Consider the following 10,000-nt stretch of genomic DNA (forward strand, 5'->3'; position numbering starts at 1 on the left):
AAATAATGATAAATTGATTTTAGCAGGGCTGCTGAGTTAGCTTATAGGAGCGAGCTAAAGTAAGAAAGAAACACGCCGAAACACACCGACCGGCACCCCCGACGACGACGACGACGACGACGACGACGACCACGGGTAAACGGCGGGACTAACTGTGACTCTCTTAAGGTGTGAGGAGGCTTTGCCTCTTAAGCAAGTTTGACTGACGCCTACCGACACCGGTCAGGTCGGCGAGGCTCCCGGCGGCCCCGAGCGGGACCACAGGTTGCGGAAGGCGTCCAAGTGAGCGGCGGCGAGAGGCGGAGGCCCCCGGGGTCGACTCCGCGGCCCCCGGGTCGGTGTGCGGGCCTCCAGAGCTCGATAAAGTAGTGGTGTCGCTAGCGGTCGAGAAGGCACTTTTCGACGCCTACTGCCACCCCCACATGGCGGTAGGCGCAAAACTGGAAAATCGCCGACCAGAAATGTCGCTTCGTATAATCGACGTTTTTTTTGACCACCATTTTCAGGTGTCGGAGGTGGGTCTGGACGAATACCAACACCATTTCTGGGGTTTCACAACCGCCCGGCTTCTCCGACATATGTTGGAAAGGAGTAGCGATCGAGCGACGGGGGCTGTCGGTAGGCGGCCGCGGGTTGCATGTGTGCCCGGGACAGCACCCCCATCCAACTAAGGGGTGTCCCCCGGGGCCAGGGGGACCTCGTCCAGGTCGGCCGGGCGCTTCCAGACGCCTACCGACACCGGTCAGGTCGGCGAGGCTCCCGGCGGCCCCGAGCGGGACCACAGGTTGCGGAAGGCGTCCAAGTGAGCGGCGGCGAGAGGCGGAGGCCCCCGGGGTCGACTCCGCGGCCCCCGGGTCGGTGTGCGGGCCTCCAGAGCTCGATAAAGTAGTGGTGTCGCTAGCGGTCGAGAAGGCACTTTTCGACGCCTACTGCCACCCCCACATGGCGGTAGGCGCAAAACTGGAAAATCGCCGACCAGAAATGTCGCTTCGTATAATCGACGTTTTTTTTGACCACCATTTTCAGGTGTCGGAGGTGGGTCTGGACGAATACCAACACCATTTCTGGGGTTTCACAACCGCCCGGCTTCTCCGACATATGTTGGAAAGGAGTAGCGATCGAGCGACGGGGGCTGTCGGTAGGCGGCCGCGGGTTGCATGTGTGCCCGGGACAGCACCCCCATCCAACTAAGGGGTGTCCCCCGGGGGCCAGGGGGACCTCGTCCAGGTCGGCCGGGCGCTTCCAGACGCCTACCGACACCGGTCAGGTCGGCGAGGCTCCCGGCGGCCCCGAGCGGGACCACAGGTTGCGGAAGGCGTCCAAGTGAGCGGCGGCGAGAGGCGGAGGGCCCCGGGGTCGACTCCGCGGCCCCCGGGTCGGTGTGCGGGCCTCCAGAGCTCGATAAAGTAGTGGTGTCGCTAGCGGTCGAGAAGGCACTTTTCGACGCCTACTGCCACCCCCACATGGCGGTAGGTGTTAAAATCGGAATAGACCGGACCAGGAATGTCGAGGGGGAAAAAAATGACAAAGTCCTGGTGTGCCTAGCCTACGAGAAGGCACTTTGCGACGCCTACCGACATCCCCATGTGGCAGTAGGCGTAAAACTGGAAAATCGCCGACCAGAAATGTCGCTTCGTATAATCGAACGTTTTTTTGACCACCATTTTCAGGTGTCGGAGGTGGGTCTGGACAAATACCAACACCATTTCTGGGGTTTTCCAGTTTGAAAGTTTTATAAAACATGTTCGGTAGGAAGCACACTTTGGTGTGTCGGTTCGTCGGAGCAGCGACTCTTTGCCTCGTGGTGGTCCGGAACGTCTCTACGGGCTTGTCGCAAAGGCGTCAGAAAGTGGCATCTCCGCCGCCTAGGGCTGTCACCGTTATCGCTGTCGCCCCGCGCTCCAACTTGTTTTGATCCGCCGCCTTCGTTCCTGCCAACCGTGCGCCCGCTCATCGTCGTTAGGTTATAATACGTGGTACGTGTGTGTGCTTCTCCGTGGACCTAGGGCTGCTCGACGTGTCGAACGATATGTTGGAACAACTAACGGCTCCTTTTCCTGGTTCCATAGTCGTCGTGGTACCCGCGTCGTCAGCCATATCTATGTCCACCATGTTTAGCCGATACGTTTGCTGCAGCTTCTGCTTCCGCCTCAGCGTTCGCCGCTCTCAGCCGCCGCTGTTGTTGCTGCCGTTCTGCCATTCAACCACTACCTGCGAATCTTTCGATGATCGGCCGAACGACCCATCGCTGTGCGACCGATAAATCCTCCGGATTAGGGAGAAACGCCGCCGCTCTCTGCCGCCGTCGAACGGAAAAACGTACATTGTAACGAACGAACGAACGAACGAACGAATTAACGAACGAGCGAACAAACAAACAAAAATAGCCGCGGGGGATGCACTATGTAGATCCTGATCCCCTTGTAACCATACGTACGTTGTTCGATGCTCTCCCGTCCTGGAAGTCGCCGCAGCAAACAGGAGGATGAGCAGCAGCAGGCGCCGCCGCCGTAACCGCCGCCTGCCTGCCGCCTCCTACTCCTGTCAGCGTCCGATCTCACAGCCGTGTGAACGTTCGCTGACACCCGATTTCTTTCCGTCTGGCAAAACCTTGGACGTCCCGCTCGCGGTACACGTGCTGCAGCGACTTCTCGTCCGACAACGCATAAGCGTCGACGTCTGCCGCCGCATCTTCTGATACGTGGACGGTGATAGCGCTAGTCCCTTCTTGCGCCACCTCCACCTTTGTTAGCGCCAAAGAAGATCGATCGAGCAGTCGTGGTCGCAGTCGATTAACCCGTTTTCACCGTCCGCAGTTCCCAAGCCGCCGATCAAGTCGTTGCTCTTCTTGTTCGTTCTTCCCATACCGTCGATTTGCACGGCTGCCGGATGAGCCATCCTCTGTCCGGCGAAGCGCTCACGTCAGTGATCGATACTTGCACCGACAGTCCTCCCGCTCGCGACTCGGTGCTCGAATCGGACTCGTTCGTTTTTATCTCGATGCGATTGTGAAAAGGGGGACCGGTCGTCAATGTCGTGTGTGTCGACGATGTTGTTCGCCCGGTCCGCCGCGTTGTTGTCGTTTTTTTTTTTTTTTTTTTTCCCCTAACGTTCGCCGTCGCACGGACGAAAGGGTGAGAAAAAAAAAAAGCTCGAAAAAAGCCGCCCAAAAAAATCGGACCGAGGAGCCGCTTGCGAGAACGCGCCATGTGCACGTTGTCTCTCCTCGGTTTTCCGAGCACGAACACGACGCCGGTCGGTCGGTCGGTCGACGAAGGCGACGACGAAGGTGACGGGAAAATTTACGCCGCCGCTGCCCTGGTCCAGCTCCTCCCCGATGACGGCTGTGATGTTGACGTTGACGTTGGCGACGACGACGACGACGACGGAGACGACGACGACGACGAGACGGCATCGATGGCGACCACGATGACGACGACCTCGACGAGTTCAGTCTGCACCTTGACCTCCGATGTCCGTGTGCACTGCCGTCGTGCTGTTTGTCGTTTGTCGTATGTATCGCTGTCAAGGGTGCCGTTGTCGTTGTTGTTGTCGACGTTGTTGCTTGCTCTCTCGTCTCGGTCGGTTGGTACGTTGATGACGACGACGACGACGAAGACGACGACGACGACGACGAGACGGCATCGATGGCGACCACGATGACGACGACCTCGACGATTCCAGTCTGCACCTTGACCTCCGATGTCCGTGTGCACTGCCGTCGTGCTGTTTGTCGTTTGTCGTATGTATCGCTGTCAAGGGTGCCGTTGTCGATGTTGTTGTTGTCGACGCTGTCGTCTGTTCTCCTCTTCTCGGCCGGCTGTGACGTGGACGTTGACGACGACGACGACGAGACGGAATCGATGGCGACCACGATGACGACGACCTCGGCGAGTTCAGTCTGCACCTTGACCCTCGATGTCCGTGTGCACTGCCGTCGTGCTGCTTGTCGTTTGTCGTATGTATCGCTGTCAAGGGTGCCGTTGTCGTTGTTGTTGTCGACGTTGGTCGCTTTCGTTCTTTGAGTCTCGGTCTCGGTCCAAGTCAGGGGAGAAACAAAAAAGAGGCCATCAGCGCGGGCAGCGGCGCTTCTACTGACGGCGAACCTCCTCGAAAAACAAATAAACACGTGCCCGTCGTTGTAGTTGTCTGTCTTATGTCGGTCGGTCGGTCGGTCGGTCTGTCGTTCTGTCGAAACAAAGTCCCAAATTCCAACGATACCTGGTTGATCCCTGCCAGTAGTCATATGCTGTCTCAAAGCTTAAGCCATGCAAGTGTAAGTTCACGCCACGCATTAGAACGGGCGAAACCGCGAATGGCTCAGGAACCGGACCTAATCCTCGGGACCGTATTCCTCCTCGGAGGCGATGGATAACTGTGGCAATTCTAGAGCTAATACATGTGACACAGGCCGCGATCGGTCGGCGCGCCGTCGTCGCCACGCCTCGCGCGCTGGCACCCGCGTCGGCCGTTCCGGGTCGCGGCGCTACATATTAGACTGAGACCGATGCGCGTCATTCCGTCCTCCCGTCGTCGGCGTTCCCGCTCGCGGGTCCGTTCGGTGGCGGGGCTCATAGGGCGGCGCGCTCCGCTTTGGTGACTCTGGATAACTCACTGGTCGATCGCACGAGCTTTCACGCCCGGCGACGGGTCTCTCGAGGGTCCGCCCTATCAACTGTCGACGGTCGGTTAAGTGCCTACCGTGGTTACTACGGGTAACGGGGAATCGGGGTTCGATTCCGGAGAGGGAGCATGCGAAACGGCTACCACATCCAAGGAAGGCAGCAGGCGCGCAAATTACCCACTCCCGGCACGGGGAGGTAGTGACGAAAAATAACGACGCGGGACTCTGTCGAGGCCCCGCGATCGGAATGAGTACACTTCAAATCCGTTAACGAGGACCAACCGGAGGGCAAGTCTGGTGCCAGCAGCCGCGGTAATTCCAGCTCCGGTAGCGTATATTAAAGTTGTTGCGGTTAAAAAGCTCGTAGTCCGAACTCGGGTTCGTGGTCGCGCAAGCGGCCCCGGGGCGGCGGCGCCATCGTCCGTCGTTGACTTTGGTCGTCCGTTCGCATTCCCGGCCCTTTCCGCCGGTGTCAACCGCTAGCATACCCGCCACGCGGTCCTGCCGGCGAGGTGGACGAGGAGGTCGTGATCGGGATCCGGGAAAAAAAAAAACAAGTGGTCGTCGGTTCGGTTCCGGGAGTAGTCTAACGGGGGGGTGCTACGTGTGTGTTTGGGTGTGTTCATTCGCATCCCCGCACTCTGACCCCCGCGCTTCTCTCCCTCTCCCTTTCCGCGCGTTCCTCTTTTTTTTTGAACCCCCCGGTCCGCTCCGAGTCCCTGCTTCGTGTCTTGTCTGCGCGCGTGTTGCGGTCGGCGGTTTCTCCTCCAAGGGTGCTCTTAACCGAGTGTCCGCGGCGGCCGGTACGTTCACTTTGAAAAAATTAGAGTGCTCAGAGCGGGCTGTTCAAGCTTGCATACGATAAGCATGGAATGATGGAAGAGGGCCTCGTCTACGTCTGTCGGTCTCCGTCTACGGCGAGGCAATGATCGAAGGGAGCGGTCGGGGCCACTCGTATTGCGACGTTAGAGGTGAAATTCTTGGATCGTCGCAAGACGAACTGCAGCGATGGCGTGTGGCAAGCACGTTTTCCTCGATCAAGAGCGAAAGTCGGAGGTTCGAAGACGATCAGATACCGTCGTAGTTCCGACCGTAAACGATGCCGACCGGCGATCCGCCGGCGTTCGCTTCCATGACCCGGCGGGTAGCCTGCGGGAAACCAGAGTTCGGTTCCGGGGGGAGTATGGTTGCAAAGCTGAAACTTAAAGGAATTGACGGAAGGGCACCACCAGGAGTGGAGCCTGCGGCTTAATTTGACTCAACACGGGAAAACTCACCCGGTCCGGACACCGGTAGGATTGACAGATCGATAGCTCTTTCTCGATTCGGTGGGTGGTGGTGCATGGCCGTTCTTAGTTGGTGGAGCGATCCGTCTGGTTGATTCCGATAACGAACGAGACTCCGGCCTGCTAACTAGTGCGCCGATGTCAGTGATTTTTACGGCGGGCTCGGCGTCCTCCGTGGCGCTCGGGTCCGGGTCGGTTTTCTCACGCACTTCTTAGAGGGACGGGTGGCAGAAAGCCACACGAGGCGGAGCGATAACAGGTCTGTGATGCCCTTAGATGTCCGGGGCCGCACGCGCGCTACACTGGAGGTATCAGCGGGGACTTCGCCCCGGCCCGAGAGGGTTGGGAAACCTCTGAACCACCTCCCGTGATAGGGATCGGGGCCTGTAACCAACCCCGTGAACGAGGAATTCCCGGTAGGCGCGGGTCAACAGCCCGCGTCGATCACGTCCCTGCCCTTTGTACACACCGCCCGTCGCTACTACCGATCGAACGGTCCGGTGAGGTCCTCGGATCTGGCCGACGACGCCGCCGGGCAGTGCGCGACGTGTCCGTCACGACACTCGTGCATCTACGCCTCGGCGTTCGATGCCTGGAGAAGACGACCGAACCCGATCGTTTAGAGGAAGTAAAAGTCGTAACAAGGTTTCCGTAGGTGAACCTGCGGAAGGATCATTACCGTTTTCCCGTTCGAGACTGGTTTGTTGTTTTCCGGCCTACCTCCTCTGTCTGTCGGCGTCAACGCCTCGAATGCGCGCAAACAAACCTATAAAAGGCGGAGCGAGAGATAGATTTGTGGTGACGCGGAGGTTTTTAAAGCCCCAGCTCTTCTTGCTTGCTTCCGCGTCTTACCACCTGTTTGTTTTTTCGCCCACCGCAAGTGATGGCCGCTTCTTCTTTGCCTTGTCGCCGCTTTATCGTTTTTTGTTTTTTTTGCAGCCGCTGTGCCACCGCCGCTAGCTAAAAACAAACTACTCGCGACATTGCAATGCCGTCACGCCTCCTCGCACAGACCTCCTCGCACACTACTAAATCTATATAAACAAAAACTAATATAAAAAACCCAAGTGCTGAACCCTGGACGGGGGATCACTCGGCTCGTCCGTCGATGAAGAGCGCGGCCAGCCGCGAGAACTGATGCGAATTGCAGGACTCAGTCATCGACACCTCGAACGCACATTGCGGCCCCGAGATCCCTTGTCTCGGGGCCACGTCCGGTCGAGAGGCGGAACGTTACATGTCTTTCTCCGTTAACGAAACGACATCTTGCCGTCCCCGTGCCCGCCCGGTCCTCGGCACGGTGGTAACCGGGACGTCGCAGGAGCGAGTGACGAGGGGGAAGAAAAATAAAAAAAGAATTGACTCCTTTCAATGTCTTTTTTTTTTTTAAAACCCTCTCCGGCCTCCTCCTTCGTCTCCCGCTGGCAGACCGCGGAGTCTTTTCCCTTTTCGACCGCGTGAAGAAACACTGTGGAGGAGGAGCAGGAGGAGTCTGTCCGAAAGCAGCCGAAGGGAGAACAAAACAAAAAAAAAAGCACCGACCTAACCGACTGCCGACGTAAGCGCCGCCTGCTCGTCTCGCTCTCTGCCTCATGAAGGTGTCTCTCAGCGACGCCTCGAGCAGCGCGACGAGCACGGCCGTCGCACCGTAAAAAGGTGGCCGCGTCGTAGGCAACGTCGGATGGGGAGGACCCACGCTTTTTTTTTAATTGTTGGCTTCTTCATTTTCGGTCGGACGGGCGCTATATCGGCCAGCCGTCGTCACACGGAGGGTACCGATCGAGATTCCTCTCCTCCAAACACCACACTCTACTAAAAACCGCCGCCCTCGGCTCGGACGAGACGACCCGCTGAACTTAAGCATATCGCTAAGCGGAGGAAAAGAAACCAACCGGGATTCCCTTAGTAACGGCGAGTGAACCGGGAGAAGCCCAACGCCGAATCCCGTCGCAAGTTAAAGGCTTCGGGACGTGTGGCGCATGGGTCGAAGGCAGCCGTTCGTTTTCGTCTCGCATAGTTCGGAGTTCCCTCGATCGGGGCCGCCCGCGGCGGGTGCCAGGCCCATTCGGTGCGGACGGCGAGCGACGGCCTTCGATCCGAGAGTCGGGTTGCTTGGGAACGCAGCCCAAATCGGGTGGTAAGCTCCATCCAAGGCTAAATACCGGGACGAGTCCGATAGTCGACAAGTACCGTGAGGGAAAGTTGAAAAGAACTTTGGAGAGAGAGTTCAAGAGAACGTGAAACCGCCCAGGGGTAAACGGGTGGGACCGCTCACCGCGATCGCGGGGGGACTCAGTCCGGTGCTGCCTAGGCTCGAGCCCAAACTCGATGTGTGTTCTTGAAAGAGAGGCCGTCGCGGCACAGGTCGTCGTTCGTCGTGTCCGCGGGGAACTCGTTCTCCGCGGGCCAGCTTTTGTGCCCGCGTCGCCGACGAAGGAGACGGGCCGCGTGGATAGCGGGAAGGGAAACGTGGTGACGACCGCGGCGTCGGTAGGTGGCTGCGTCGGTTGGCTGCGACGGAGGGGACTCGTCCTCTCGATCGCTGCTGCCGCCGGGCCCTAACCCGCCGCATCCGTCGCCGCCGCTTCTTCTTTCCTCCTGCTCCCTCCGCGCGCGACTCCGCTGCACCCGTCCCCTTCTCATCGCTCGGCGTAATCATGGCGCGGGCGCTTCGGCGCGACCTCCGCGCGGCCGGCACCGGACGCACTTCCCCTCCGGTCCGTCGTCGCGACCCGTTCCCGGCGTGCAGGTCGAACACGCGGGTTTTTTTCCGTAGGCGGCAGGCGTTTCATCACCCTGAAAACCCCCGTCTTCCCACCTTGTGAAGTCGGGGGCCACCGGCCGTCGGGCCCGCGAACGTAACTGCCCCTTTCTGCCGGGAACGGAGGAAATCTGACACGATCCGTTACACGTGGCGAGCCGGTCCGTTTTGATCCCGCCGGAAGTCGCGTGCGGGCGACGCACTCTGTGTGTCGCTCCTTAGGCGCCCCACCGTCTCGGGCGCGTGCGCGATGAGAGGCGGGATAGGACTGGCGCGGCCTCGCCGTCACGCACCTCGCCGACGTTTCGGGTTCTTGTCGGGGGCAACCCCGCCCGCGCCCGTTTCCGTTTCCGGAGAGGTCGCTCGGCGACGCTTTTTTACTCGAGCCGCCCGCCACCCCGGGTCAGCGACGTGCATCGGCAACCCACCCGACCCGTCTTGAAACACGGACCGAGGAGTCCTGGCCGTTCGCGAGTCGTAGGGGCCACCTCTGACTAACCCCGAAGGCGAAGCGAAAGCGAGAGCGTGTAGGAGGGCGTCGATCGGGAGAGGTGTCGTGGCAAAGTCGTCCGGGGGTCGTCGGGGGGTGTCGTCGGTCTCGTGCCGTCGTCTTCTCCTCGCCTCACCCGCCTCCGAGCCGTGCCCGATCCCGCCGGCGCGGCGTTTTCGGCCTTCCGCCGTCGCTGCTGCGGTGCCCGCAACTTTTCCTTTTTTCTCTCTTCCCGAGAGAGATAGGAGAGGGAAGGCTCGTGGCTGACGTGCGGTTGTTTTTCCCTCCTCCCCGAGAGGGGACCGGCGCATCTTCCAAAAAGGGGAATTGCCGGGCGCCAGCTTCCATATCCTCCTTCCGCCCATCGGTGAGATCCCGCGGCTTGAACTAGTCCTATTTTGTCGTCGAGTTTAGGCGCTGCGCGCGGGCGCATCACCCCCGGGTCGGTTTCCCCTTTTTCCGAGTACGACTCGGCCGACTCTGGCGTAGCGAGCGACCAGGGACCCGAAAGATGGCGATCCACGCCCGGTCGGGATGAAGCCAGAGGAAACTCTGGTGGAAGTCCGAAGCGCCTCTGACGTGCAAATCGATCGTCGGAACCGGGTGTAGGGGCGAAAGACCAATCGAGCCGTCTAGTAGCTGGTTCCCTCCGAAGTTTCCCTCAGGATAGCTGGCGCTCGATCGTCGCAATTCCATCCGGTAAAGCGAACGATTGGAGGCCCCGGGGCCGTTCACGGCCTCGACCTACTCTCGAACTCGGAACGGGTGGAACGGGCCGACTCTCCCGAACGACGGAGCCGACCCATCCGGCCGCCGCCGCCAGCACGCTTCGCTGGGCG

General features: G+C 59.8%; 2 non-coding genes and 1 pseudogene across 2 annotated transcripts in view; all 3 read left to right on the forward strand.

The window, feature by feature from the left end:
• The first annotated feature begins 4,218 nt into the window (after nucleotides 1–4,218).
• Nucleotides 4,219–6,588, forward strand: LOC145273531 (small subunit ribosomal RNA; annotated as a pseudogene).
• A 395-nt stretch (nucleotides 6,589–6,983) lies between these two features.
• Nucleotides 6,984–7,138, forward strand: LOC145273377 (5.8S ribosomal RNA). The gene has a single exon (XR_013866370.1). It is a non-coding gene; the product is annotated as a 5.8S ribosomal RNA (ribosomal RNA).
• A 595-nt stretch (nucleotides 7,139–7,733) lies between these two features.
• The window catches only part of LOC145273211 (large subunit ribosomal RNA), a 5,722-nt gene continuing 3,455 nt past the window's right edge, over nucleotides 7,734–10,000 (forward strand). Inside the window, exon 1 of the ribosomal RNA XR_013866239.1 lies at nucleotides 7,734–10,000. This exon is cut by the window's right edge and continues 3,455 nt beyond it. This is a non-coding gene — a ribosomal RNA (large subunit ribosomal RNA).

The sequence above is a fragment of the Euprymna scolopes genome, unplaced genomic scaffold (genome assembly GCF_053919585.1).
Source record: "Euprymna scolopes isolate OS-2025 unplaced genomic scaffold, ASM5391958v1 sca1, whole genome shotgun sequence".
NCBI classification, from domain to species: domain Eukaryota; kingdom Metazoa; phylum Mollusca; class Cephalopoda; order Sepiida; family Sepiolidae; genus Euprymna; species Euprymna scolopes.